Below are 27,169 nucleotides of genomic sequence, written 5' to 3' on the forward strand. Positions count from 1 at the left end.
TGAATGCCTAAGACAGCGTAAGTTCCCTAAATTATGGAAAAAGGCACATGTAGTCATCATAAAGAAAGGACCAGACAAGGATCCCGCAGAAACGAAATCCTACAGGCCGATTTGCCTGCTGGATATATTTGGCAAATTATTGGAAAAATTGCTGGCTGACAGACTGACAGCACACCGGGTGTTGTGCGGGATGAGTGACAGGCAGTTCGGGTTCAGGCCGGGGCGGTCGGCATCTGATGCAATCGCCCTGGCGACCGAGGTCTGTGACTCGACCCCGCACAAATACGTGGTTGGCATCATGGTTGACATCAGTGGCGCCTTCGACAACCTGTGGTGGCCTTCGCTCTTCTCCTGCTTGCGGGAGAAAGAGTGTCCAGGGCCGCTATATGGTTGCCTGAGGAGCTATTGCGAGGATCGGGAGGTCTGGCTATCATCCTCTAGCGAAAGAGTTAGCAAGACAATCACCAAAGGATGTCCCCAAGGCTCCGTCTTAGGACCCCTCTTCTGGGACATCCATATGGAGCCTTTGCTAGATAGCTTACAACAGAGTGAAGAGGTGCTAGAGGTGATAGCCTATGCTGATGACCTCCTCCTGTTGGTTGGCGGCCGCAGCCGCGAAGACATAGAACCAAAGATAGAGACAGCACTAGACAAACTCCAACAGTGGTGCCACGCGACAAAAATGACGATATCGCCCAGCAAATCTACTTACCTCCTGCTAAAAGGACATCTCATTAGAAATCCGACGGTCAGAATAGACGGTTCACCAGTTCTTAGACGACGTGAGACACGCTACTTAGGAGTCATCATTGATGAGAGGTGGAATTTCGGCAAGCACATTGATACCGTCACCCAGAGAGCCCTTCAGATATTGAACAATCTCATCTCAATAGGTCATAAAAGATTCCACCTTCCGTCACACCTAATTAGGTTATACCACAACAGCATCTTAACTTCAGTCGTGGGTTACGGCTCGGGAGTCTGGGCACACAGGCTCACGAGGGTGGTGCCCGCCATGGCAGTGAGAAGGGTCCAGAGAAGCATGCTACTAAGAGCTGTGGGTGCCTACAGAACATCTCCAGGGGGGGCCCTGTTAGTCATAATGGGGCTCTGCCCCCTGGACATCAAAATAAGGGAACAAGCGGCCTGGTACTGGGCCAAAAGGGAGAATTATGGAAAGATTGTAGATATTATGGGTATCAGATTGGGCGACAAAAGAGATATAAGGATAAGAGGGGAAGAACTTTGGCAAGAGACCTGGGCTGCAGAAGAGGCGGGACGACGAACTTTCCAGTTCCTACCAGATGTGAAGGAACGTCTGGGTATGAGGTATTTCGAGCCTACACGAGGTCTGATTCACTTCCTCACTGGCCATGGACCCTACCCGACATATTTATGCCGATTTGGGAAAAGGGCGACACCAGCGTGCGACTGTGGCGATCCGGAGGGAACACCCGAACATGTTGTTTACGAATGCCCTCTCTTCAATGATGTTGCAACTACACTACGAGACAGACTTCCTAACCATGACACGTATCAACTGCTTAGACGTGAGGAAACTTTTCAGACGCTAAACACCTTGGCAAACGAGGTATCTCGAAAGGTCTTAACCGAATATCTACGAGAGATACAGTAACAGCAAAGGACTAATTATTACCGATTGTGACCTAGAGCCCTGATCCCATACCGCCTGTGCGTGGACTGGCCAACTCCACCCGAGTTGGAATCCGCCATAAACGGGACTAGGGGGAGCAGGGACCAACCACCGACCATGACACACCGGATATGACGTAGGATAAGTTAGTTTGTAGGAATTAGTTATAGGCAATTAGATTAGGTACTGCAGCGAGTAATAACGTCGTGGCCTGCCCAGTGCCAGGGGCATGTTCTTCGGGTTTAGCGCGAAGAACAAGGCATATAAGTAGGTTTATATTTTTTCTGGCACACATGTGACGCTGCAGGAGTTACATAAATTAAATTAGATATAGGAACTAGAATAAACAGTAGATATAGAAATTAAATGCCCATTGTTGTTAATGTAACTGTAGCTCACTATTAAATTAAGAAAAGCTGCACAATTAACATAAATGTATATTATTTAGGACCCACTAATGAGTTTTAGGTAGTGGGTTAAATTTGTATAATTATTATTATAGTCAATAAAGAATATTTTTTTTTTTTTTAAAAAAAAAAAAAAAAAACCATGCTGACCGACACACCACCACCGCCTTCTGCTACGCGCTGCTTGCTCCGTGATGTGTCGCCTTCCCTCCTGGCGCCAGAGGCCGAAGGCAATCTCGCTGTAGGCGCTCAACGCCGAGTGGAAGGCGAGCACATCTGAACCCGTTTTCCTGGTGCTGCTAGGGCCATATACTGAAACTGAGCGCAGAACTAACTTTTACTGAAGAATCTGCCCTTTAATGCACATCAGGGCGAACACGAAATTTCTAATATGAAGTACTCACTGACGATCCAAAGACGCTTCAGTATGTATGCGTCGGTACCACCGGGGCAGTGCCGAAGTATTGTAAAGTGAAGGTCGACAGTTTGAGCCTCACAGGAAGTATTTCATTGGCTTCCCACGAGAGCGTTATGCACAGCGTGGCTGTTGCTAGGAAACGGCCTTATTTGCCGTTGGCTAATATCTAGTTTTCTTTGCATCAATGTGAAAATGTTCCTATTACTAAATACAGTTTTGCTAGTTACAGTTCAAACTAGAAACGACGGAAGAAAGCGGTCCAACGCGCCACATTCGTTCCCGAAGGGGAGGGTGCATTTCCTACGCCACGTCTGACATAGCGTCTTAAATTTTCTAAAACTGACATAATTCCATCCTACCGAAAAAAGAAACAGATTTCGCAGTGAGGTTCTTTGAGATATTGCTAGAGATGGAAGTCTCTGGAGCTCTTGCCTCGCACGTCAGATTGGCCGAGCGGTCTAAGGCGCCAGATTTAAGCTCTGGTTCCCATAAGGGAGCGTGGGTTCGAACCCCACATCTGACAATGCATTTTAAACATTCTGAAACTAACATACTCCCGTGATCTTACAGAACAAGTAAATTATGCAGAAACACGCGAAGCAGATTTTACTAGAGACGACAGTGACAGACCGAGCGGTCGAAAAGAAATAGCGGAACATACTTTTCCCGCGTCGAGGTTTAGCTCTTCTTACGGACGTTTCCGTTGTTGTTGTGCTGTGGCTCTGGGTTCCAAGCGACAGCGAGAAAACCTCAACAGCAACGCATACGTGTTTAAAGGAATCGTAAGGCCTTAATAAAGATAGATGAAACGGTGGCTCAGGTGCTGGAGATGTGAAGCGGCCGTATTGCGTGGGCAGTAAGCTCACTAAGTTAGTGTGTCATGCTAACAACGGGAAGGCTATGGGTTAGATCCCACCAAGGGCTATTTCATATTGCTTCCCTAAAAGGCAGCGCGAGAGACTGCCAGGCAAATCCCAAGTGATCTGTACAAGGACTAAGATGTCCGCACGTCTGGAAACGTTCTCGCCGACTTGTGTGCCACGCTGACGACACGGGTTCTCGTCCGATCACCGAAGTTAAGCAGCGTTTTTGCGTGCTTAGTACACGGCTCGGTGGCTAACTAGGAAGTCTACGTGCTGTTGGATTCTTTAATTTTGCCTTTTCCCTTAGTTTTCGGTGTTGCTGCGCGGTAATGATACGGTCCAGCACGCTGACCCCTCTCTTGCCTCTCGGGACCCAAATTCGCGAACCTGCGGCCACAGTCAAATGAAAGGGTCCGTTGCGCGTTTGTCGAGTCGGTCTCTCCCAGTCGTTTCTAGCGCCTGTCCTCTACATATACGCCCATTTGCAAGCGTCAGCTTTCGCGTCAGCCGAGCAAAGTCGGGACAAGTCGACACATGGGGACACACGATGCTGTGAATCGCAATCCGCACTAGCCTACGCGGAGCTGGACGAGGGGCGAAGGAAAACCATTCGTAACACGACAGTTTGGAAATTCGACGATCGCGAGCGTTGGAAACACTCTCCTGAGTAAAGAAGACAACTTGCGTGCGGTGTCCGGGCTTCGAACCCGGATCAGCTACTTGGGAAGCAACCATGCTGACCGACACACCACCACCGCCTTCTGCTACGCGCTGCTTGCTCCGTGATGTGTCGCCTTCCCTCCTGGCGCCAGAGGCCGAAGGCAATCTCGCTGTAGGCGCTCAACGCCGAGTGGAAGGCGAGCACATCTGAACCCGTTTTCCTGGTGCTGCTAGGGCCATATACTGAAACTGAGCGCAGAACTAACTTTTACTGAAGAATCTGCCCTTTAATGCACATCAGGGCGAACACGAAATTTCTAATATGAAGTACTCACTGACGATCCAAAGACGCTTCAGTATGTATGCGTCGGTACCACCGGGGCAGTGCCGAAGTATTGTAAAGTGAAGGTCGACAGTTTGAGCCTCACAGGAAGTATTTCATTGGCTTCCCACGAGAGCGTTATGCACAGCGTGGCTGTTGCTAGGAAACGGCCTTATTTGCCGTTGGCTAATATCTAGTTTTCTTTGCATCAATGTGAAAATGTTCCTATTACTAAATACAGTTTTGCTAGTTACAGTTCAAACTAGAAACGACGGAAGAAAGCGGTCCAACGCGCCACATTCGTTCCCGAAGGGGAGGGTGCATTTCCTACGCCACGTCTGACATAGCGTCTTAAATTTTCTAAAACTGACATAATTCCATCCTACCGAAAAAAGAAACAGATTTCGCAGTGAGGTTCTTTGAGATATTGCTAGAGATGGAAGTCTCTGGAGCTCTTGCCTCGCACGTCAGATTGGCCGAGCGGTCTAAGGCGCCAGATTTAAGCTCTGGTTCCCATAAGGGAGCGTGGGTTCGAACCCCACATCTGACAATGCATTTTAAACATTCTGAAACTAACATACTCCCGTGATCTTACAGAACAAGTAAATTATGCAGAAACACGCGAAGCAGATTTTACTAGAGACGACAGTGACAGACCGAGCGGTCGAAAAGAAATAGCGGAACATACTTTTCCCGCGTCGAGGTTTAGCTCTTCTTACGGACGTTTCCGTTGTTGTTGTGCTGTGGCTCTGGGTTCCAAGCGACAGCGAGAAAACCTCAACAGCAACGCATACGTGTTTAAAGGAATCGTAAGGCCTTAATAAAGATAGATGAAACGGTGGCTCAGGTGCTGGAGATGTGAAGCGGCCGTATTGCGTGGGCAGTAAGCTCACTAAGTTAGTGTGTCATGCTAACAACGGGAAGGCTATGGGTTAGATCCCACCAAGGGCTATTTCATATTGCTTCCCTAAAAGGCAGCGCGAGAGACTGCCAGGCAAATCCCAAGTGATCTGTACAAGGACTAAGATGTCCGCACGTCTGGAAACGTTCTCGCCGACTTGTGTGCCACGCTGACGACACGGGTTCTCGTCCGATCACCGAAGTTAAGCAGCGTTTTTGCGTGCTTAGTACACGGCTCGGTGGCTAACTAGGAAGTCTACGTGCTGTTGGATTCTTTAATTTTGCCTTTTCCCTTAGTTTTCGGTGTTGCTGCGCGGTAATGATACGGTCCAGCACGCTGACCCCTCTCTTGCCTCTCGGGACCCAAATTCGCGAACCTGCGGCCACAGTCAAATGAAAGGGTCCGTTGCGCGTTTGTCGAGTCGGTCTCTCCCAGTCGTTTCTAGCGCCTGTCCTCTACATATACGCCCATTTGCAAGCGTCAGCTTTCGCGTCAGCCGAGCAAAGTCGGGACAAGTCGACACATGGGGACACACGATGCTGTGAATCGCAATCCGCACTAGCCTACGCGGAGCTGGACGAGGGGCGAAGGAAAACCATTCGTAACACGACAGTTTGGAAATTCGACGATCGCGAGCGTTGGAAACACTCTCCTGAGTAAAGAAGACAACTTGCGTGCGGTGTCCGGGCTTCGAACCCGGATCAGCTACTTGGGAAGCAACCATGCTGACCGACACACCACCACCGCCTTCTGCTACGCGCTGCTTGCTCCGTGATGTGTCGCCTTCCCTCCTGGCGCCAGAGGCCGAAGGCAATCTCGCTGTAGGCGCTCAACGCCGAGTGGAAGGCGAGCACATCTGAACCCGTTTTCCTGGTGCTGCTAGGGCCATATACTGAAACTGAGCGCAGAACTAACTTTTACTGAAGAATCTGCCCTTTAATGCACATCAGGGCGAACACGAAATTTCTAATATGAAGTACTCACTGACGATCCAAAGACGCTTCAGTATGTATGCGTCGGTACCACCGGGGCAGTGCCGAAGTATTGTAAAGTGAAGGTCGACAGTTTGAGCCTCACAGGAAGTATTTCATTGGCTTCCCACGAGAGCGTTATGCACAGCGTGGCTGTTGCTAGGAAACGGCCTTATTTGCCGTTGGCTAATATCTAGTTTTCTTTGCATCAATGTGAAAATGTTCCTATTACTAAATACAGTTTTGCTAGTTACAGTTCAAACTAGAAACGACGGAAGAAAGCGGTCCAACGCGCCACATTCGTTCCCGAAGGGGAGGGTGCATTTCCTACGCGACGTCTGACATAGCGTCTTAAATTTTCTAAAACTGACATAATTCCATCCTACCGAAAAAAGAAACAGATTTCGCAGTGAGGTTCTTTGAGATATTGCTAGAGATGGAAGTCTCTGGAGCTCTTGCCTCGCACGTCAGATTGGCCGAGCGGTCTAAGGCGCCAGATTTAAGCTCTGGTTCCCATAAGGGAGCGTGGGTTCGAACCCCACATCTGACAATGCATTTTAAACATTCTGAAACTAACATACTCCCGTGATCTTACAGAACAAGTAAATTATGCAGAAACACGCGAAGCAGATTTTACTAGAGACGACAGTGACAGACCGAGCGGTCGAAAAGAAATAGCGGAACATACTTTTCCCGCGTCGAGGTTTAGCTCTTCTTACGGACGTTTCCGTTGTTGTTGTGCTGTGGCTCTGGGTTCCAAGCGACAGCGAGAAAACCTCAACAGCAACGCATACGTGTTTAAAGGAATCGTAAGGCCTTAATAAAGATAGATGAAACGGTGGCTCAGGTGCTGGAGATGTGAAGCGGCCGTATTGCGTGGGCAGTAAGCTCACTAAGTTAGTGTGTCATGCTAACAACGGGAAGGCTATGGGTTAGATCCCACCAAGGGCTATTTCATATTGCTTCCCTAAAAGGCAGCGCGAGAGACTGCCAGGCAAATCCCAAGTGATCTGTACAAGGACTAAGATGTCCGCACGTCTGGAAACGTTCTCGCCGACTTGTGTGCCACGCTGACGACACGGGTTCTCGTCCGATCACCGAAGTTAAGCAGCGTTTTTGCGTGCTTAGTACACGGCTCGGTGGCTAACTAGGAAGTCTACGTGCTGTTGGATTCTTTAATTTTGCCTTTTCCCTTAGTTTTCGGTGTTGCTGCGCGGTAATGATACGGTCCAGCACGCTGACCCCTCTCTTGCCTCTCGGGACCCAAATTCGCGAACCTGCGGCCACAGTCAAATGAAAGGGTCCGTTGCGCGTTTGTCGAGTCGGTCTCTCCCAGTCGTTTCTAGCGCCTGTCCTCTACATATACGCCCATTTGCAAGCGTCAGCTTTCGCGTCAGCCGAGCAAAGTCGGGACAAGTCGACACATGGGGACACACGATGCTGTGAATCGCAATCCGCACTAGCCTACGCGGAGCTGGACGAGGGGCGAAGGAAAACCATTCGTAACACGACAGTTTGGAAATTCGACGATCGCGAGCGTTGGAAACACTCTCCTGAGTAAAGAAGACAACTTGCGTGCGGTGTCCGGGCTTCGAACCCGGATCAGCTACTTGGGAAGCAACCATGCTGACCGACACACCACCACCGCCTTCTGCTACGCGCTGCTTGCTCCGTGATGTGTCGCCTTCCCTCCTGGCGCCAGAGGCCGAAGGCAATCTCGCTGTAGGCGCTCAACGCCGAGTGGAAGGCGAGCACATCTGAACCCGTTTTCCTGGTGCTGCTAGGGCCATATACTGAAACTGAGCGCAGAACTAACTTTTACTGAAGAATCTGCCCTTTAATGCACATCAGGGCGAACACGAAATTTCTAATATGAAGTACTCACTGACGATCCAAAGACGCTTCAGTATGTATGCGTCGGTACCACCGGGGCAGTGCCGAAGTATTGTAAAGTGAAGGTCGACAGTTTGAGCCTCACAGGAAGTATTTCATTGGCTTCCCACGAGAGCGTTATGCACAGCGTGGCTGTTGCTAGGAAACGGCCTTATTTGCCGTTGGCTAATATCTAGTTTTCTTTGCATCAATGTGAAAATGTTCCTATTACTAAATACAGTTTTGCTAGTTACAGTTCAAACTAGAAACGACGGAAGAAAGCGGTCCAACGCGCCACATTCGTTCCCGAAGGGGAGGGTGCATTTCCTACGCCACGTCTGACATAGCGTCTTAAATTTTCTAAAACTGACATAATTCCATCCTACCGAAAAAAGAAACAGATTTCGCAGTGAGGTTCTTTGAGATATTGCTAGAGATGGAAGTCTCTGGAGCTCTTGCCTCGCACGTCAGATTGGCCGAGCGGTCTAAGGCGCCAGATTTAAGCTCTGGTTCCCATAAGGGAGCGTGGGTTCGAACCCCACATCTGACAATGCATTTTAAACATTCTGAAACTAACATACTCCCGTGATCTTACAGAACAAGTAAATTATGCAGAAACACGCGAAGCAGATTTTACTAGAGACGACAGTGACAGACCGAGCGGTCGAAAAGAAATAGCGGAACATACTTTTCCCGCGTCGAGGTTTAGCTCTTCTTACGGACGTTTCCGTTGTTGTTGTGCTGTGGCTCTGGGTTCCAAGCGACAGCGAGAAAACCTCAACAGCAACGCATACGTGTTTAAAGGAATCGTAAGGCCTTAATAAAGATAGATGAAACGGTGGCTCAGGTGCTGGAGATGTGAAGCGGCCGTATTGCGTGGGCAGTAAGCTCACTAAGTTAGTGTGTCATGCTAACAACGGGAAGGCTATGGGTTAGATCCCACCAAGGGCTATTTCATATTGCTTCCCTAAAAGGCAGCGCGAGAGACTGCCAGGCAAATCCCAAGTGATCTGTACAAGGACTAAGATGTCCGCACGTCTGGAAACGTTCTCGCCGACTTGTGTGCCACGCTGACGACACGGGTTCTCGTCCGATCACCGAAGTTAAGCAGCGTTTTTGCGTGCTTAGTACACGGCTCGGTGGCTAACTAGGAAGTCTACGTGCTGTTGGATTCTTTAATTTTGCCTTTTCCCTTAGTTTTCGGTGTTGCTGCGCGGTAATGATACGGTCCAGCACGCTGACCCCTCTCTTGCCTCTCGGGACCCAAATTCGCGAACCTGCGGCCACAGTCAAATGAAAGGGTCCGTTGCGCGTTTGTCGAGTCGGTCTCTCCCAGTCGTTTCTAGCGCCTGTCCTCTACATATACGCCCATTTGCAAGCGTCAGCTTTCGCGTCAGCCGAGCAAAGTCGGGACAAGTCGACACATGGGGACACACGATGCTGTGAATCGCAATCCGCACTAGCCTACGCGGAGCTGGACGAGGGGCGAAGGAAAACCATTCGTAACACGACAGTTTGGAAATTCGACGATCGCGAGCGTTGGAAACACTCTCCTGAGTAAAGAAGACAACTTGCGTGCGGTGTCCGGGCTTCGAACCCGGATCAGCTACTTGGGAAGCAACCATGCTGACCGACACACCACCACCGCCTTCTGCTACGCGCTGCTTGCTCCGTGATGTGTCGCCTTCCCTCCTGGCGCCAGAGGCCGAAGGCAATCTCGCTGTAGGCGCTCAACGCCGAGTGGAAGGCGAGCACATCTGAACCCGTTTTCCTGGTGCTGCTAGGGCCATATACTGAAACTGAGCGCAGAACTAACTTTTACTGAAGAATCTGCCCTTTAATGCACATCAGGGCGAACACGAAATTTCTAATATGAAGTACTCACTGACGATCCAAAGACGCTTCAGTATGTATGCGTCGGTACCACCGGGGCAGTGCCTAAGTATTGTAAAGTGAAGGTCGACAGTTTGAGCCTCACAGGAAGTATTTCATTGGCTTCCCACGAGAGCGTTATGCACAGCGTGGCTGTTGCTAGGAAACGGCCTTATTTGCCGTTGGCTAATATCTAGTTTTCTTTGCATCAATGTGAAAATGTTCCTATTACTAAATACAGTTTTGCTAGTTACAGTTCAAACTAGAAACGACGGAAGAAAGCGGTCCAACGCGCCACATTCGTTCCCGAAGGGGAGGGTGCATTTCCTACGCCACGTCTGACATAGCGTCTTAAATTTTCTAAAACTGACATAATTCCATCCTACCGAAAAAAGAAACAGATTTCGCAGTGAGGTTCTTTGAGATATTGCTAGAGATGGAAGTCTCTGGAGCTCTTGCCTCGCACGTCAGATTGGCCGAGCGGTCTAAGGCGCCAGATTTAAGCTCTGGTTCCCATAAGGGAGCGTGGGTTCGAACCCCACATCTGACAATGCATTTTAAACATTCTGAAACTAACATACTCCCGTGATCTTACAGAACAAGTAAATTATGCAGAAACACGCGAAGCAGATTTTACTAGAGACGACAGTGACAGACCGAGCGGTCGAAAAGAAATAGCGGAACATACTTTTCCCGCGTCGAGGTTTAGCTCTTCTTACGGACGTTTCCGTTGTTGTTGTGCTGTGGCTCTGGGTTCCAAGCGACAGCGAGAAAACCTCAACAGCAACGCATACGTGTTTAAAGGAATCGTAAGGCCTTAATAAAGATAGATGAAACGGTGGCTCAGGTGCTGGAGATGTGAAGCGGCCGTATTGCGTGGGCAGTAAGCTCACTAAGTTAGTGTGTCATGCTAACAACGGGAAGGCTATGGGTTAGATCCCACCAAGGGCTATTTCATATTGCTTCCCTAAAAGGCAGCGCGAGAGACTGCCAGGCAAATCCCAAGTGATCTGTACAAGGACTAAGATGTCCGCACGTCTGGAAACGTTCTCGCCGACTTGTGTGCCACGCTGACGACACGGGTTCTCGTCCGATCACCGAAGTTAAGCAGCGTTTTTGCGTGCTTAGTACACGGCTCGGTGGCTAACTAGGAAGTCTACGTGCTGTTGGATTCTTTAATTTTGCCTTTTCCCTTAGTTTTCGGTGTTGCTGCGCGGTAATGATACGGTCCAGCACGCTGACCCCTCTCTTGCCTCTCGGGACCCAAATTCGCGAACCTGCGGCCACAGTCAAATGAAAGGGTCCGTTGCGCGTTTGTCGAGTCGGTCTCTCCCAGTCGTTTCTAGCGCCTGTCCTCTACATATACGCCCATTTGCAAGCGTCAGCTTTCGCGTCAGCCGAGCAAAGTCGGGACAAGTCGACACATGGGGACACACGATGCTGTGAATCGCAATCCGCACTAGCCTACGCGGAGCTGGACGAGGGGCGAAGGAAAACCATTCGTAACACGACAGTTTGGAAATTCGACGATCGCGAGCGTTGGAAACACTCTCCTGAGTAAAGAAGACAACTTGCGTGCGGTGTCCGGGCTTCGAACCCGGATCAGCTACTTGGGAAGCAACCATGCTGACCGACACACCACCACCGCCTTCTGCTACGCGCTGCTTGCTCCGTGATGTGTCGCCTTCCCTCCTGGCGCCAGAGGCCGAAGGCAATCTCGCTGTAGGCGCTCAACGCCGAGTGGAAGGCGAGCACATCTGAACCCGTTTTCCTGGTGCTGCTAGGGCCATATACTGAAACTGAGCGCAGAACTAACTTTTACTGAAGAATCTGCCCTTTAATGCACATCAGGGCGAACACGAAATTTCTAATATGAAGTACTCACTGACGATCCAAAGACGCTTCAGTATGTATGCGTCGGTACCACCGGGGCAGTGCCTAAGTATTGTAAAGTGAAGGTCGACAGTTTGAGCCTCACAGGAAGTATTTCATTGGCTTCCCACGAGAGCGTTATGCACAGCGTGGCTGTTGCTAGGAAACGGCCTTATTTGCCGTTGGCTAATATCTAGTTTTCTTTGCATCAATGTGAAAATGTTCCTATTACTAAATACAGTTTTGCTAGTTACAGTTCAAACTAGAAACGACGGAAGAAAGCGGTCCAACGCGCCACATTCGTTCCCGAAGGGGAGGGTGCATTTCCTACGCCACGTCTGACATAGCGTCTTAAATTTTCTAAAACTGACATAATTCCATCCTACCGAAAAAAGAAACAGATTTCGCAGTGAGGTTCTTTGAGATATTGCTAGAGATGGAAGTCTCTGGAGCTCTTGCCTCGCGCGTCAGATTGGCCGAGCGGTCTAAGGCGCCAGATTTAAGCTCTGGTTCCCATAAGGGAGCGTGGGTTCGAACCCCACATCTGACAATGCATTTTAAACATTCTGAAACTAACATACTCCCGTGATCTTACAGAACAAGTAAATTATGCAGAAACACGCGAAGCAGATTTTACTAGAGACGACAGTGACAGACCGAGCGGTCGAAAAGAAATAGCGGAACATACTTTTCCCGCGTCGAGGTTTAGCTCTTCTTACGGACGTTTCCGTTGTTGTTGTGCTGTGGCTCTGGGTTCCAAGCGACAGCGAGAAAACCTCAACAGCAACGCATACGTGTTTAAAGGAATCGTAAGGCCTTAATAAAGATAGATGAAACGGTGGCTCAGGTGCTGGAGATGTGAAGCGGCCGTATTGCGTGGGCAGTAAGCTCACTAAGTTAGTGTGTCATGCTAACAACGGGAAGGCTATGGGTTAGATCCCACCAAGGGCTATTTCATATTGCTTCCCTAAAAGGCAGCGCGAGAGACTGCCAGGCAAATCCCAAGTGATCTGTACAAGGACTAAGATGTCCGCACGTCTGGAAACGTTCTCGCCGACTTGTGTGCCACGCTGACGACACGGGTTCTCGTCCGATCACCGAAGTTAAGCAGCGTTTTTGCGTGCTTAGTACACGGCTCGGTGGCTAACTAGGAAGTCTACGTGCTGTTGGATTCTTTAATTTTGCCTTTTCCCTTAGTTTTCGGTGTTGCTGCGCGGTAATGATACGGTCCAGCACGCTGACCCCTCTCTTGCCTCTCGGGACCCAAATTCGCGAACCTGCGGCCACAGTCAAATGAAAGGGTCCGTTGCGCGTTTGTCGAGTCGGTCTCTCCCAGTCGTTTCTAGCGCCTGTCCTCTACATATACGCCCATTTGCAAGCGTCAGCTTTCGCGTCAGCCGAGCAAAGTCGGGACAAGTCGACACATGGGGACACACGATGCTGTGAATCGCAATCCGCACTAGCCTACGCGGAGCTGGACGAGGGGCGAAGGAAAACCATTCGTAACACGACAGTTTGGAAATTCGACGATCGCGAGCGTTGGAAACACTCTCCTGAGTAAAGAAGACAACTTGCGTGCGGTGTCCGGGCTTCGAACCCGGATCAGCTACTTGGGAAGCAACCATGCTGACCGACACACCACCACCGCCTTCTGCTACGCGCTGCTTGCTCCGTGATGTGTCGCCTTCCCTCCTGGCGCCAGAGGCCGAAGGCAATCTCGCTGTAGGCGCTCAACGCCGAGTGGAAGGCGAGCACATCTGAACCCGTTTTCCTGGTGCTGCTAGGGCCATATACTGAAACTGAGCGCAGAACTAACTTTTACTGAAGAATCTGCCCTTTAATGCACATCAGGGCGAACACGAAATTTCTAATATGAAGTACTCACTGACGATCCAAAGACGCTTCAGTATGTATGCGTCGGTACCACCGGGGCAGTGCCTAAGTATTGTAAAGTGAAGGTCGACAGTTTGAGCCTCACAGGAAGTATTTCATTGGCTTCCCACGAGAGCGTTATGCACAGCGTGGCTGTTGCTAGGAAACGGCCTTATTTGCCGTTGGCTAATATCTAGTTTTCTTTGCATCAATGTGAAAATGTTCCTATTACTAAATACAGTTTTGCTAGTTACAGTTCAAACTAGAAACGACGGAAGAAAGCGGTCCAACGCGCCACATTCGTTCCCGAAGGGGAGGGTGCATTTCCTACGCGACGTCTGACATAGCGTCTTAAATTTTCTAAAACTGACATAATTCCATCCTACCGAAAAAAGAAACAGATTTCGCAGTGAGGTTCTTTGAGATATTGCTAGAGAAGGAAGTCTCTGGAGCTCTTGCCTCGCACGTCAGATTGGCCGAGCGGTCTAAGGCGCCAGATTTAAGCTCTGGTTCCCATAAGGGAGCGTGGGTTCGAGCCCCACATCTGACAATGCATTTTAAACATTCTGAAACTAACATACTCCCGTGATCTTACAGAACAAGTAAATTATGCAGAAACACGCGAAGCAGATTTTACTAGAGACGACAGTGACAGACCGAGCGGTCGAAAAGAAATAGCGGAACATACTTTTCCCGCGTCGAGGTTTAGCTCTTCTTACGGACGTTTCCGTTGTTGTTGTGCTGTGGCTCTGGGTTCCAAGCGACAGCGAGAAAACCTCAACAGCAACGCATACGTGTTTAAAGGAATCGTAAGGCCTTAATAAAGATAGATGAAACGGTGGCTCAGGTGCTGGAGATGTGAAGCGGCCGTATTGCGTGGGCAGTAAGCTCACTAAGTTAGTGTGTCATGCTAACAACGGGAAGGCTATGGGTTAGATCCCACCAAGGGCTATTTCATATTGCTTCCCTAAAAGGCAGCGCGAGAGACTGCCAAGCAATTCCCAAGTGATCTGTACAAGGACTAAGATGTCCGCACGTCTGGAAACGTTCTCGCCGACTTGTGTGCCACGCTGACGACACGGGTTCTCGTCCGATCACCGAAGTTAAGCAGCGTTTTTGCGTGCTTAGTACACGGCTCGGTGGCTAACTAGGAAGTCTACGTGCTGTTGGATTCTTTAATTTTGCCTTTTCCCTTAGTTTTCGGTGTTGCTGCGCGGTAATGATACGGTCCAGCACGCTGACCCCTCTCTTGCCTCTCGGGACCCAAATTCGCGAACCTGCGGCCACAGTCAAATGAAAGGGTCCGTTGCGCGTTTGTCGAGTCGGTCTCTCCCAGTCGTTTCTAGCGCCTGTCCTCTACATATACGCCCATTTGCAAGCGTCAGCTTTCGCGTCAGCCGAGCAAAGTCGGGACAAGTCGACACATGGGGACACACGATGCTGTGAATCGCAATCCGCACTAGCCTACGCGGAGCTGGACGAGGGGCGAAGGAAAACCATTCGTAACACGACAGTTTGGAAATTCGACGATCGCGAGCGTTGGAAACACTCTCCTGAGTAAAGAAGACAACTTGCGTGCGGTGTCCGGGCTTCGAACCCGGATCAGCTACTTGGGAAGCAACCATGCTGACCGACACACCACCACCGCCTTCTGCTACGCGCTGCTTGCTCCGTGATGTGTCGCCTTCCCTCCTGGCGCCAGAGGCCGAAGGCAATCTCGCTGTAGGCGCTCAACGCCGAGTGGAAGGCGAGCACATCTGAACCCGTTTTCCTGGTGCTGCTAGGGCCATATACTGAAACTGAGCGCAGAACTAACTTTTACTGAAGAATCTGCCCTTTAATGCACATCAGGGCGAACACGAAATTTCTAATATGAAGTACTCACTGACGATCCAAAGACGCTTCAGTATGTATGCGTCGGTACCACCGGGGCAGTGCCTAAGTATTGTAAAGTGAAGGTCGACAGTTTGAGCCTCACAGGAAGTATTTCATTGGCTTCCCACGAGAGCGTTATGCACAGCGTGGCTGTTGCTAGGAAACGGCCTTATTTGCCGTTGGCTAATATCTAGTTTTCTTTGCATCAATGTGAAAATGTTCCTATTACTAAATACAGTTTTGCTAGTTACAGTTCAAACTAGAAACGACGGAAGAAAGCGGTCCAACGCGCCACATTCGTTCCCGAAGGGGAGGGTGCATTTCCTACGCGACGTCTGACATAGCGTCTTAAATTTTCTAAAACTGACATAATTCCATCCTACCGAAAAAAGAAACAGATTTCGCAGTGAGGTTCTTTGAGATATTGCTAGAGAAGGAAGTCTCTGGAGCTCTTGCCTCGCACGTCAGATTGGCCGAGCGGTCTAAGGCGCCAGATTTAAGCTCTGGTTCCCATAAGGGAGCGTGGGTTCGAGCCCCACATCTGACAATGCATTTTAAACATTCTGAAACTAACATACTCCCGTGATCTTACAGAACAAGTAAATTATGCAGAAACACGCGAAGCAGATTTTACTAGAGACGACAGTGACAGACCGAGCGGTCGAAAAGAAATAGCGGAACATACTTTTCCCGCGTCGAGGTTTAGCTCTTCTTACGGACGTTTCCGTTGTTGTTGTGCTGTGGCTCTGGGTTCCAAGCGACAGCGAGAAAACCTCAACAGCAACGCATACGTGTTTAAAGGAATCGTAAGGCCTTAATAAAGATAGATGAAACGGTGGCTCAGGTGCTGGAGATGTGAAGCGGCCGTATTGCGTGGGCAGTAAGCTCACTAAGTTAGTGTGTCATGCTAACAACGGGAAGGCTATGGGTTAGATCCCACCAAGGGCTATTTCATATTGCTTCCCTAAAAGGCAGCGCGAGAGACTGCCAGGCAAATCCCAAGTGATCTGTACAAGGACTAAGATGTCCGCACGTCTGGAAACGTTCTCGCCGACTTGTGTGCCACGCTGACGACACGGGTTCTCGTCCGATCACCGAAGTTAAGCAGCGTTTTTGCGTGCTTAGTACACGGCTCGGTGGCTAACTAGGAAGTCTACGTGCTGTTGGATTCTTTAATTTTGCCTTTTCCCTTAGTTTTCGGTGTTGCTGCGCGGTAATGATACGGTCCAGCACGCTGACCCCTCTCTTGCCTCTCGGGACCCAAATTCGCGAACCTGCGGCCACAGTCAAATGAAAGGGTCCGTTGCGCGTTTGTCGAGTCGGTCTCTCCCAGTCGTTTCTAGCGCCTGTCCTCTACATATACGCCCATTTGCAAGCGTCAGCTTTCGCGTCAGCCGAGCAAAGTCGGGACAAGTCGACACATGGGGACACACGATGCTGTGAATCGCAATCCGCACTAGCCTACGCGGAGCTGGACGAGGGGCGAAGGAAAACCATTCGTAACACGACAGTTTGGAAATTCGACGATCGCGAGCGTTGGAAACACTCTCCTGAGTAAAGAAGACAACTTGCGTGCGGTGTCCGGGCTTCGAACCCGGATCAGCTACTTGGGAAGCAACCATGCTGACCGACACACCACCACCGCCTTCTGCTACGCGCTGCTTGCTCCGTGATGTGTCGCCTTCCCTCCTGGCGCCAGAGGCCGAAGGCAATCTCGCTGTAGGCGCTCAACGCCGAGTGGAAGGCGAGCACATCTGAACCCGTTTTCCTGGTGCTGCTAGGGCCATATACTGAAACTGAGCGCAGAACTAACTTTTACTGAAGAATCTGCCCTTTAATGCACATCAGGGCGAACACGAAATTTCTAATATGAAGTACTCACTGACGATCCAAAGACGCTTCAGTATGTATGCGTCGGTACCACCGGGGCAGTGCCTAAGTATTGTAAAGTGAAGGTCGACAGTTTGAGCCTCACAGGAAGTATTTCATTGGCTTCCCACGAGAGCGTTATGCACAGCGTGGCTGTTGCTAGGAAACGGCCTTATTTGCCGTTGGCTAATATCTAGTTTTCTTTGCATCAATGTGAAAATGTTCCTATTACTAAATACAGTTTTGCTAGTTGCAGTTCAAACTAGAAACGACGGAAGAAAGCGGTCCAACGCGCCACATTCGTTCCCGAAGGGGAGGGTGCATTTCCTACGCGACGTCTGACATAGCGTCTTAAATTTTCTAAAACTGACATAATTCCATCCTACCGAAAAAAGAAACAGATTTCGCAGTGAGGTTCTTTGAGATATTGCTAGAGAAGGAAGTCTCTGGAGCTCTTGCCTCGCACGTCAGATTGGCCGAGCGGTCTAAGGCGCCAGATTTAAGCTCTGGTTCCCATAAGGGAGCGTGGGTTCGAGCCCCACATCTGACAATGCATTTTAAACATTCTGAAACTAACATACTCCCGTGATCTTACAGAACAAGTAAATTATGCAGAAACACGCGAAGCAGATTTTACTAGAGACGACAGTGACAGACCGAGCGGTCGAAAAGAAATAGCGGAACATACTTTTCCCGCGTCGAGGTTTAGCTCTTCTTACGGACGTTTCCGTTGTTGTTGTGCTGTGGCTCTGGGTTCCAAGCGACAGCGAGAAAACCTCAACAGCAACGCATACGTGTTTAAAGGAATCGTAAGGCCTTAATAAAGATAGATGAAACGGTGGCTCAGGTGCTGGAGATGTGAAGCGGCCGTATTGCGTGGGCAGTAAGCTCACTAAGTTAGTGTGTCATGCTAACAACGGGAAGGCTATGGGTTAGATCCCACCAAGGGCTATTTCATATTGCTTCCCTAAAAGGCAGCGCGAGAGACTGCCAGGCAAATCCCAAGTGATCTGTACAAGGACTAAGATGTCCGCACGTCTGGAAACGTTCTCGCCGACTTGTGTGCCACGCTGACGACACGGGTTCTCGTCCGATCACCGAAGTTAAGCAGCGTTTTTGCGTGCTTAGTACACGGCTCGGTGGCTAACTAGGAAGTCTACGTGCTGTTGGATTCTTTAATTTTGCCTTTTCCCTTAGTTTTCGGTGTTGCTGCGCGGTAATGATACGGTCCAGCACGCTGACCCCTCTCTTGCCTCTCGGGACCCAAATTCGCGAACCTGCGGCCACAGTCAAATGAAAGGGTCCGTTGCGCGTTTGTCGAGTCGGTCTCTCCCAGTCGTTTCTAGCGCCTGTCCTCTACATATACGCCCATTTGCAAGCGTCAGCTTTCGCGTCAGCCGAGCAAAGTCGGGACAAGTCGACACATGGGGACACACGATGCTGTGAATCGCAATCCGCACTAGCCTACGCGGAGCTGGACGAGGGGCGAAGGAAAACCATTCGTAACACGACAGTTTGGAAATTCGACGATCGCGAGCGTTGGAAACACTCTCCTGAGTAAAGAAGACAACTTGCGTGCGGTGTCCGGGCTTCGAACCCGGATCAGCTACTTGGGAAGCAACCATGCTGACCGACACACCACCACCGCCTTCTGCTACGCGCTGCTTGCTCCGTGATGTGTCGCCTTCCCTCCTGGCGCCAGAGGCCGAAGGCAATCTCGCTGTAGGCGCTCAACGCCGAGTGGAAGGCGAGCACATCTGAACCCGTTTTCCTGGTGCTGCTAGGGCCATATACTGAAACTGAGCGCAGAACTAACTTTTACTGAAGAATCTGCCCTTTAATGCACATCAGGGCGAACACGAAATTTCTAATATGAAGTACTCACTGACAATCCAAAGACGCTTCAGTATGTATGCGTCGGTACCACCGGGGCAGTGCCTAAGTATTGTAAAGTGAAGGTCGACAGTTTGAGCCTCACAGGAAGTATTTCATTGGCTTCCCACGAGAGCGTTATGCACAGCGTGGCTGTTGCTAGGAAACGGCCTTATTTGCCGTTGGCTAATATCTAGTTTTCTTTGCATCAATGTGAAAATGTTCCTATTACTAAATACAGTTTTGCTAGTTACAGTTCAAACTAGAAACGACGGAAGAAAGCGGTCCAACGCGCCACATTCGTTCCCGAAGGGGAGGGTGCATTTCCTACGCCACGTCTGACATAGCGTCTTAAATTTTCTAAAACTGACATAATTCCATCCTACCGAAAAAAGAAACAGATTTCGCAGTGAGGTTCTTTGAGATATTGCTAGAGAAGGAAGTCTCTGGAGCTCTTGCCTCGCACGTCAGATTGGCCGAGCGGTCTAAGGCGCCAGATTTAAGCTCTGGTTCCCATAAGGGAGCGTGGGTTCGAGCCCCACATCTGACAATGCATTTTAAACATTCTGAAACTAACATACTCCCGTGATCTTACAGAACAAGTAAATTATGCAGAAACACGCGAAGCAGATTTTACTAGAGACGACAGTGACAGACCGAGCGGTCGAAAAGAAATAGCGGAACATACTTTTCCCGCGTCGAGGTTTAGCTCTTCTTACGGACGTTTCCGTTGTTGTTGTGCTGTGGCTCTGGGTTCCAAGCGACAGCGAGAAAACCTCAACAGCAACGCATACGTGTTTAAAGGAATCGTAAGGCCTTAATAAAGATAGATGAAACGGTGGCTCAGGTGCTGGAGATGTGAAGCGGCCGTATTGCGTGGGCAGTAAGCTCACTAAGTTAGTGTGTCATGCTAACAACGGGAAGGCTATGGGTTAGATCCCACCAAGGGCTATTTCATATTGCTTCCCTAAAAGGCAGCGCGAGAGACTGCCAGGCAAATCCCAAGTGATCTGTACAAGGACTAAGATGTCCGCACGTCTGGAAACGTTCTCGCCGACTTGTGTGCCACGCTGACGACACGGGTTCTCGTCCGATCACCGAAGTTAAGCAGCGTTTTTGCGTGCTTAGTACACGGCTCGGTGGCTAACTAGGAAGTCTACGTGCTGTTGGATTCTTTAATTTTGCCTTTTCCCTTAGTTTTCGGTGTTGCTGCGCGGTAATGATACGGTCCAGCACGCTGACCCCTCTCTTGCCTCTCGGGACCCAAATTCGCGAACCTGCGGCCACAGTCAAATGAAAGGGTCCGTTGCGCGTTTGTCGAGTCGGTCTCTCCCAGTCGTTTCTAGCGCCTGTCCTCTACATATACGCCCATTTGCAAGCGTCAGCTTTCGCGTCAGCCGAGCAAAGTCGGGACAAGTCGACACATGGGGACACACGATGCTGTGAATCGCAATCCGCACTAGCCTACGCGGAGCTGGACGAGGGGCGAAGGAAAACCATTCGTAACACGACAGTTTGGAAATTCGACGATCGCGAGCGTTGGAAACACTCTCCTGAGTAAAGAAGACAACTTGCGTGCGGTGTCCGGGCTTCGAACCCGGATCAGCTACTTGGGAAGCAACCATGCTGACCGACACACCACCACCGCCTTCTGCTACGCGCTGCTTGCTCCGTGATGTGTCGCCTTCCCTCCTGGCGCCAGAGGCCGAAGGCAATCTCGCTGTAGGCGCTCAACGCCGAGTGGAAGGCGAGCACATCTGAACCCGTTTTCCTGGTGCTGCTAGGGCCATATACTGAAACTGAGCGCAGAACTAACTTTTACTGAAGAATCTGCCCTTTAATGCACATCAGGGCGAACACGAAATTTCTAATATGAAGTACTCACTGACAATCCAAAGACGCTTCAGTATGTATGCGTCGGTACCACCGGGGCAGTGCCTAAGTATTGTAAAGTGAAGGTCGACAGTTTGAGCCTCACAGGAAGTATTTCATTGGCTTCCCACGAGAGCGTTATGCACAGCGTGGCTGTTGCTAGGAAACGGCCTTATTTGCCGTTGGCTAATATCTAGTTTTCTTTGCATCAATGTGAAAATGTTCCTATTACTAAATACAGTTTTGCTAGTTACAGTTCAAACTAGAAACGACGGAAGAAAGCGGTCCAACGCGCCACATTCGTTCCCGAAGGGGAGGGTGCATTTCCTACGCCACGTCTGACATAGCGTCTTAAATTTTCTAAAACTGACATAATTCCATCCTACCGAAAAAAGAAACAGATTTCGCAGTGAGGTTCTTTGAGATATTGCTAGAGAAGGAAGTCTCTGGAGCTCTTGCCTCGCACGTCAGATTGGCCGAGCGGTCTAAGGCGCCAGATTTAAGCTCTGGTTCCCATAAGGGAGCGTGGGTTCGAGCCCCACATCTGACAATGCATTTTAAACATTCTGAAACTAACATACTCCCGTGATCTTACAGAACAAGTAAATTATGCAGAAACACGCGAAGCAGATTTTACTAGAGACGACAGTGACAGACCGAGCGGTCGAAAAGAAATAGCGGAACATACTTTTCCCGCGTCGAGGTTTAGCTCTTCTTACGGACGTTTCCGTTGTTGTTGTGCTGTGGCTCTGGGTTCCAAGCGACAGCGAGAAAACCTCAACAGCAACGCATACGTGTTTAAAGGAATCGTAAGGCCTTAATAAAGATAGATGAAACGGTGGCTCAGGTGCTGGAGATGTGAAGCGGCCGTATTGCGTGGGCAGTAAGCTCACTAAGTTAGTGTGTCATGCTAACAACGGGAAGGCTATGGGTTAGATCCCACCAAGGGCTATTTCATATTGCTTCCCTAAAAGGCAGCGCGAGAGACTGCCAGGCAAATCCCAAGTGATCTGTACAAGGACTAAGATGTCCGCACGTCTGGAAACGTTCTCGCCGACTTGTGTGCCACGCTGACGACACGGGTTCTCGTCCGATCACCGAAGTTAAGCAGCGTTTTTGCGTGCTTAGTACACGGCTCGGTGGCTAACTAGGAAGTCTACGTGCTGTTGGATTCTTTAATTTTGCCTTTTCCCTTAGTTTTCGGTGTTGCTGCGCGGTAATGATACGGTCCAGCACGCTGACCCCTCTCTTGCCTCTCGGGACCCAAATTCGCGAACCTGCGGCCACAGTCAAATGAAAGGGTCCGTTGCGCGTTTGTCGAGTCGGTCTCTCCCAGTCGTTTCTAGCGCCTGTCCTCTACATATACGCCCATTTGCAAGCGTCAGCTTTCGCGTCAGCCGAGCAAAGTCGGGACAAGTCGACACATGGGGACACACGATGCTGTGAATCGCAATCCGCACTAGCCTACGCGGAGCTGGACGAGGGGCGAAGGAAAACCATTCGTAACACGACAGTTTGGAAATTCGACGATCGCGAGCGTTGGAAACACTCTCCTGAGTAAAGAAGACAACTTGCGTGCGGTGTCCGGGCTTCGAACCCGGATCAGCTACTTGGGAAGCAACCATGCTGACCGACACACCACCACCGCCTTCTGCTACGCGCTGCTTGCTCCGTGATGTGTCGCCTTCCCTCCTGGCGCCAGAGGCCGAAGGCAATCTCGCTGTAGGCGCTCAACGCCGAGTGGAAGGCGAGCACATCTGAACCCGTTTTCCTGGTGCTGCTAGGGCCATATACTGAAACTGAGCGCAGAACTAACTTTTACTGAAGAATCTGCCCTTTAATGCACATCAGGGCGAACACGAAATTTCTAATATGAAGTACTCACTGACAATCCAAAGACGCTTCAGTATGTATGCGTCGGTACCACCGGGGCAGTGCCTAAGTATTGTAAAGTGAAGGTCGACAGTTTGAGCCTCACAGGAAGTATTTCATTGGCTTCCCACGAGAGCGTTATGCACAGCGTGGCTGTTGCTAGGAAACGGCCTTATTTGCCGTTGGCTAATATCTAGTTTTCTTTGCATCAATGTGAAAATGTTCCTATTACTAAATACAGTTTTGCTAGTTACAGTTCAAACTAGAAACGACGGAAGAAAGCGGTCCAACGCGCCACATTCGTTCCCGAAGGGGAGGGTGCATTTCCTACGCGACGTCTGACATAGCGTCTTAAATTTTCTAAAACTGACATAATTCCATCCTACCGAAAAAAGAAACAGATTTCGCAGTGAGGTTCTTTGAGATATTGCTAGAGAAGGAAGTCTCTGGAGCTCTTGCCTCGCACGTCAGATTGGCCGAGCGGTCTAAGGCGCCAGATTTAAGCTCTGGTTCCCATAAGGGAGCGTGGGTTCGAGCCCCACATCTGACAATGCATTTTAAACATTCTGAAACTAACATACTCCCGTGATCTTACAGAACAAGTAAATTATGCAGAAACACGCGAAGCAGATTTTACTAGAGACGACAGTGACAGACCGAGCGGTCGAAAAGAAATAGCGGAACATACTTTTCCCGCGTCGAGGTTTAGCTCTTCTTACGGACGTTTCCGTTGTTGTTGTGCTGTGGCTCTGGGTTCCAAGCGACAGCGAGAAAACCTCAACAGCAACGCATACGTGTTTAAAGGAATCGTAAGGCCTTAATAAAGATAGATGAAACGGTGGCTCAGGTGCTGGAGATGTGAAGCGGCCGTATTGCGTGGGCAGTAAGCTCACTAAGTTAGTGTGTCATGCTAACAACGGGAAGGCTATGGGTTAGATCCCACCAAGGGCTATTTCATATTGCTTCCCTAAAAGGCAGCGCGAGAGACTGCCAGGCAAATCCCAAGTGATCTGTACAAGGACTAAGATGTCCGCACGTCTGGAAACGTTCTCGCCGACTTGTGTGCCACGCTGACGACACGGGTTCTCGTCCGATCACCGAAGTTAAGCAGCGTTTTTGCGTGCTTAGTACACGGCTCGGTGGCTAACTAGGAAGTCTACGTGCTGTTGGATTCTTTAATTTTGCCTTTTCCCTTAGTTTTCGGTGTTGCTGCGCGGTAATGATACGGTCCAGCACGCTGACCCCTCTCTTGCCTCTCGGGACCCAAATTCGCGAACCTGCGGCCACAGTCAAATGAAAGGGTCCGTTGCGCGTTTGTCGAGTCGGTCTCTCCCAGTCGTTTCTAGCGCCTGTCCTCTACATATACGCCCATTTGCAAGCGTCAGCTTTCGCGTCAGCCGAGCAAAGTCGGGACAAGTCGACACATGGGGACACACGATGCTGTGAATCGCAATCCGCACTAGCCTACGCGGAGCTGGACGAGGGGCGAAGGAAAACCATTCGTAACACGACAGTTTGGAAATTCGACGATCGCGAGCGTTGGAAACACTCTCCTGAGTAAAGAAGACAACTTGCGTGCGGTGTCCGGGCTTCGAACCCGGATCAGCTACTTGGGAAGCAACCATGCTGACCGACACACCACCACCGCCTTCTGCTACGCGCTGCTTGCTCCGTGATGTGTCGCCTTCCCTCCTGGCGCCAGAGGCCGAAGGCAATCTCGCTGTAGGCGCTCAACGCCGAGTGGAAGGCGAGCACATCTGAACCCGTTTTCCTGGTGCTGCTAGGGCCATATACTGAAACTGAGCGCAGAACTAACTTTTACTGAAGAATCTGCCCTTTAATGCACATCAGGGCGAACACGAAATTTCTAATATGAAGTACTCACTGACAATCCAAAGACGCTTCAGTATGTATGCGTCGGTACCACCGGGGCAGTGCCTAAGTATTGTAAAGTGAAGGTCGACAGTTTGAGCCTCACAGGAAGTATTTCATTGGCTTCCCACGAGAGCGTTATGCACAGCGTGGCTGTTGCTAGGAAACGGCCTTATTTGCCGTTGGCTAATATCTAGTTTTCTTTGCATCAATGTGAAAATGTTCCTATTACTAAATACAGTTTTGCTAGTTACAGTTCAAACTAGAAACGACGGAAGAAAGCGGTCCAACGCGCCACATTCGTTCCCGAAGGGGAGGGTGCATTTCCTACGCGACGTCTGACATAGCGTCTTAAATTTTCTAAAACTGACATAATTCCATCCTACCGAAAAAAGAAACAGATTTCGCAGTGAGGTTCTTTGAGATATTGCTAGAGAAGGAAGTCTCTGGAGCTCTTGCCTCGCACGTCAGATTGGCCGAGCGGTCTAAGGCGCCAGATTTAAGCTCTGGTTCCCATAAGGGAGCGTGGGTTCGAGCCCCACATCTGACAATGCATTTTAAACATTCTGAAACTAACATACTCCCGTGATCTTACAGAACAAGTAAATTATGCAGAAACACGCGAAGCAGATTTTACTAGAGACGACAGTGACAGACCGAGCGGTCGAAAAGAAATAGCGGAACATACTTTTCCCGCGTCGAGGTTTAGCTCTTCTTACGGACGTTTCCGTTGTTGTTGTGCTGTGGCTCTGGGTTCCAAGCGACAGCGAGAAAACCTCAACAGCAACGCATACGTGTTTAAAGGAATCGTAAGGCCTTAATAAAGATAGATGAAACGGTGGCTCAGGTGCTGGAGATGTGAAGCGGCCGTATTGCGTGGGCAGTAAGCTCACTAAGTTAGTGTGTCATGCTAACAACGGGAAGGCTATGGGTTAGATCCCACCAAGGGCTATTTCATATTGCTTCCCTAAAAGGCAGCGCGAGAGACTGCCAGGCAAATCCCAAGTGATCTGTACAAGGACTAAGATGTCCGCACGTCTGGAAACGTTCTCGCCGACTTGTGTGCCACGCTGACGACACGGGTTCTCGTCCGATCACCGAAGTTAAGCAGCGTTTTTGCGTGCTTAGTACACGGCTCGGTGGCTAACTAGGAAGTCTACGTGCTGTTGGATTCTTTAATTTTGCCTTTTCCCTTAGTTTTCGGTGTTGCTGCGCGGTAATGATACGGTCCAGCACGCTGACCCCTCTCTTGCCTCTCGGGACCCAAATTCGCGAACCTGCGGCCACAGTCAAATGAAAGGGTCCGTTGCGCGTTTGTCGAGTCGGTCTCTCCCAGTCGTTTCTAGCGCCTGTCCTCTACATATACGCCCATTTGCAAGCGTCAGCTTTCGCGTCAGCCGAGCAAAGTCGGGACAAGTCGACACATGGGGACACACGATGCTGTGAATCGCAATCCGCACTAGCCTACGCGGAGCTGGACGAGGGGCGAAGGAAAACCATTCGTAACACGACAGTTTGGAAATTCGACGATCGCGAGCGTTGGAAACACTCTCCTGAGTAAAGAAGACAACTTGCGTGCGGTGTCCGGGCTTCGAACCCGGATCAGCTACTTGGGAAGCAACCATGCTGACCGACACACCACCACCGCCTTCTGCTACGCGCTGCTTGCTCCGTGATGTGTCGCCTTCCCTCCTGGCGCCAGAGGCCGAAGGCAATCTCGCTGTAGGCGCTCAACGCCGAGTGGAAGGCGAGCACATCTGAACCCGTTTTCCTGGTGCTGCTAGGGCCATATACTGAAACTGAGCGCAGAACTAACTTTTACTGAAGAATCTGCCCTTTAATGCACATCAGGGCGAACACGAAATTTCTAATATGAAGTACTCACTGACGATCCAAAGACGCTTCAGTATGTATGCGTCGGTACCACCGGGGCAGTGCCTAAGTATTGTAAAGTGAAGGTCGACAGTTTGAGCCTCACAGGAAGTATTTCATTGGCTTCCCACGAGAGCGTTATGCACAGCGTGGCTGTTGCTAGGAAACGGCCTTATTTGCCGTTGGCTAATATCTAGTTTTCTTTGCATCAATGTGAAAATGTTCCTATTACTAAATACAGTTTTGCTAGTTACAGTTCAAACTAGAAACGACGGAAGAAAGCGGTCCAACGCGCCACATTCGTTCCCGAAGGGGAGGGTGCATTTCCTACGCGACGTCTGACATAGCGTCTTAAATTTTCTAAAACTGACATAATTCCAT

At 50.0% G+C, this 27,169-nt stretch overlaps 13 non-coding genes across 13 annotated transcripts; all 13 read left to right on the forward strand.

Annotated features, from left to right (window-relative positions):
• The first annotated feature begins 2,918 nt into the window (after nucleotides 1-2,918).
• Nucleotides 2,919-3,002, forward strand: Trnal-uaa. Its single transcript has one exon. It is a non-coding gene; the product is annotated as a tRNA-Leu (tRNA).
• A 1,788-nt stretch (nucleotides 3,003-4,790) lies between these two features.
• Nucleotides 4,791-4,874, forward strand: Trnal-uaa. The gene has a single exon. It is a non-coding gene; the product is annotated as a tRNA-Leu (tRNA).
• A 1,788-nt stretch (nucleotides 4,875-6,662) lies between these two features.
• Trnal-uaa lies at nucleotides 6,663-6,746 on the forward strand. Its single transcript has one exon. It is a non-coding gene; the product is annotated as a tRNA-Leu (tRNA).
• A 1,788-nt stretch (nucleotides 6,747-8,534) lies between these two features.
• Nucleotides 8,535-8,618, forward strand: Trnal-uaa. Its single transcript has one exon. It is a non-coding gene; the product is annotated as a tRNA-Leu (tRNA).
• Nucleotides 8,619-10,406: 1,788 nt separating this feature from the next.
• Nucleotides 10,407-10,490, forward strand: Trnal-uaa. The gene has a single exon. It is a non-coding gene; the product is annotated as a tRNA-Leu (tRNA).
• Nucleotides 10,491-12,278: 1,788 nt separating this feature from the next.
• Nucleotides 12,279-12,362, forward strand: Trnal-uaa. Its single transcript has one exon. It is a non-coding gene; the product is annotated as a tRNA-Leu (tRNA).
• A 1,788-nt stretch (nucleotides 12,363-14,150) lies between these two features.
• Nucleotides 14,151-14,234, forward strand: Trnal-uaa. The gene has a single exon. It is a non-coding gene; the product is annotated as a tRNA-Leu (tRNA).
• Nucleotides 14,235-16,022: 1,788 nt separating this feature from the next.
• Trnal-uaa lies at nucleotides 16,023-16,106 on the forward strand. The gene has a single exon. It is a non-coding gene; the product is annotated as a tRNA-Leu (tRNA).
• Nucleotides 16,107-17,894: 1,788 nt separating this feature from the next.
• Trnal-uaa lies at nucleotides 17,895-17,978 on the forward strand. The gene has a single exon. It is a non-coding gene; the product is annotated as a tRNA-Leu (tRNA).
• Nucleotides 17,979-19,766: 1,788 nt separating this feature from the next.
• Nucleotides 19,767-19,850, forward strand: Trnal-uaa. The gene has a single exon. It is a non-coding gene; the product is annotated as a tRNA-Leu (tRNA).
• A 1,788-nt stretch (nucleotides 19,851-21,638) lies between these two features.
• Trnal-uaa lies at nucleotides 21,639-21,722 on the forward strand. The gene has a single exon. It is a non-coding gene; the product is annotated as a tRNA-Leu (tRNA).
• Nucleotides 21,723-23,510: 1,788 nt separating this feature from the next.
• Trnal-uaa lies at nucleotides 23,511-23,594 on the forward strand. Its single transcript has one exon. It is a non-coding gene; the product is annotated as a tRNA-Leu (tRNA).
• Nucleotides 23,595-25,382: 1,788 nt separating this feature from the next.
• On the forward strand, nucleotides 25,383-25,466 carry Trnal-uaa. The gene has a single exon. It is a non-coding gene; the product is annotated as a tRNA-Leu (tRNA).
• Nucleotides 25,467-27,169: the final 1,703 nt, after the last annotated feature.

The sequence above is a fragment of the Schistocerca piceifrons genome, unplaced genomic scaffold (genome assembly GCF_021461385.2).
Source record: "Schistocerca piceifrons isolate TAMUIC-IGC-003096 unplaced genomic scaffold, iqSchPice1.1 HiC_scaffold_1062, whole genome shotgun sequence".
Taxonomy (NCBI): Eukaryota; Metazoa; Arthropoda; class Insecta; order Orthoptera; family Acrididae; genus Schistocerca; species Schistocerca piceifrons.